The sequence below is a fragment of the Palaemon carinicauda genome, chromosome 17 (assembly GCF_036898095.1).
Source record: "Palaemon carinicauda isolate YSFRI2023 chromosome 17, ASM3689809v2, whole genome shotgun sequence".
Taxonomy (NCBI): domain Eukaryota; kingdom Metazoa; phylum Arthropoda; class Malacostraca; order Decapoda; family Palaemonidae; genus Palaemon; species Palaemon carinicauda.
In genome coordinates, this window is record NC_090741.1 from 43,067,681 (window position 1) to 43,070,180 (window position 2,500).

The window sequence follows — 2,500 nt, forward strand, 5'->3', positions numbered from 1 at the left end:
ATCACAATACAAAGGTAAAATTCGACATCACACAAAAAGGGTAATTTCAAAACGTGTGTTTGCAATTTCCTTGATGGTCCCTTTTTCATAACAGTTTAGTTCGAACGACAAACTGCAATTTTCTAGCCTTTGTTACACGTCGGTGACGCCATTTCCCGTTAGTTTCGCGACTAAAGGGGCCATTTCACCCAGGAAAAATGACTGCTTATTCCCTCCCTAGAAATCACTAGTTTTACCAGACGTAGAGTTGTAATGTTCCCACACACGAGGTGGATAAAATCAATTTTATCTTATCTATTTTACTTTTGTTTTGTTAAAGTTTTTATAGTTTCTTTAATGAAATATTTATTTTAATGTTACTGTTCTTAAAATGTTTTATTTCAATTATTAATTACTTTTCTTATTTCCTTGTTTACTTTCCTCATTGGGCTAGTTTCCTTGTTGGAACTTCTGGGCTTATAGCATCCTGCTTTTCCAACTAGGGTTGTAGCTCAGCAAGTGATAGTAATAATAATAATAATAATAATAATAATAACAATAATAATAATAATAATAATAATAATAATAATAATAATAATAATAGTAAAATTAATAATAATAATGATAATGATAATAATAATAATAATAATAATAATAAAATTAATAATAATAATAATAACAAAATTAATAATAATAATAACAACAATAATAAAATTCATAATATTAACAATAATAATAATAAAATTAATAATAATAATAACAATAATAATAAAATTAATAACAACAACAACAACAACAACAACAACAATAATAATAATAATAATAATAATAATAATAATAATAATAATAATAATAACAATTCCCCCATCCCCACCCCCAATAAGCAAGCGGTAGTGACTTTGCAAATAAGTTAGGGGAAAATAAGTCTTATATTCTTCCCCCTGGACCCCTGAAGGAACTCGAACGTAATCCAGATACAGCAATAATCATACCAAAAGGCAAGGATTTGTACATGTAGCTATCGCATACCGGGCTCTAATCAAGCACATCGGTTGACATTGAGCTCTGGTATATAACCGCAAGCCAGCGCTACCTCAACCATCATTCTCTCAGTCGGCTTCCTTTGGATTCTACGAGCGCGGCTCTCAAGGTACTCAGATTGGTCCTACGGGATTTCCTTTGGATTTGGGGATTTTTTGCTTAAGTGGATTTACTTTTTTTATAAACATTATATCAGCAAGAAGTTATATTCTTTTCAAATTATGTGGGATTTTTTATATAAATCTCATATCAACAAGTTATATTCTTTTAAAATTAAGTGGGATTTTTTTATATAAATCTCATATCAACAAGAAGTTATATTATTTCAAATTAAGTGGGATTTTTTTATATAAATCTCATATCAACAAGTTATATTCTTTTCAAATTAAGTGGGATTCTTTATACAGTGAATTAAATGATCTCTTTGTTAAATATGTTTATATAATTACAAACAGCACAAGAATATAATATTTTTTTGGGGAGGGGGTGGGGGGCGGAATTTAGACTAAAATTTTCTTTTCACCATAGTCAAAACTGAACAAAAAATTCCATAATATTACCTTTGAGATTAATGGCTATCCATTCTCAAATGAAATAATGTTTTTTACTGTAATAACTTTGGAGAAATAACATTACATTTATGAATTCGAGAAGATATTATTTTTTCTATAGGGAATTGATATCTTTTGACTAAAGCTCTAAATTTCTAATTGGTGGCATTTCCTTTTTATTTCAATCTATGCAAAGATTTCGAATTTCCGGAATCTCTTACACTTGTAAACTCAACTTTTCTTAAAAATGTGTTATTCCAAAATATTGAATGCTGTTACAAAAAAAAAAAAAAAAATAGCTTACTCGAATTAGTTTCCGAATAAGTGGATGTCTCTGTAAGATCACAAAAAGCATAATAGTAAAGATAATTGCAAAAATGCAGAGGTAATTGCGTGCCTAAAATAAGAGTAATTCTAGGCAAATTTCATTTTGTTTTTCATATGATTAGGTAAAAAAAATTATTATTATCATTATTATTATTATTATTATTATTATTATTATTATTACTATAACTTGCTAAGCCGCAACCTTAGTTGGAGAAGCAAGATGCTTTAAGCCCAAGGGCTCCAACAGGGAAAAATAGCCCAGTGAGGATAGGAAACAAGGAAACAAATAAACGATATAAGAAGTAATGAAAAATTAAAATAAAATATCTTAAAAAACAAAAAAAGATTTATGTTCGCCTGTTCAACATAAAAACATTTGCTGCAAGTTTGAACTTTTGAAGTTCTACTGATTCAACTACCCAATTAGGAAGATCATCCCACAACTTGATCACAGCTGGAGTAAAACTTCTAGAGTACTGTGTAGTATTGAGCCTCATGATGTAGAAGGCCTGACTACTGGAATTAACTGCATGCCTAGTTCAGAGAAACAGGGTTAGGGATTTAGTTCTATTTATTCATTCACTTTGTAAGTTTCCCTGACT

The 2,500-nt window shown here is 29.0% G+C and overlaps 1 protein-coding gene across 1 annotated transcript in view; it reads left to right on the forward strand.

Annotated features, from left to right (window-relative positions):
* Nucleotides 1–1,092: 1,092 nt before the first annotated feature.
* Nucleotides 1,093–2,500, forward strand: part of LOC137656044 (adhesive plaque matrix protein-like) — an 8,679-nt gene continuing 7,271 nt past the window's right edge. The window contains exon 1 of the mRNA XM_068390221.1: nt 1,093–1,129. The gene's annotated coding sequence lies outside the window, so the exon portion shown is untranslated. The remainder of the gene's footprint in view (nt 1,130–2,500) is intronic.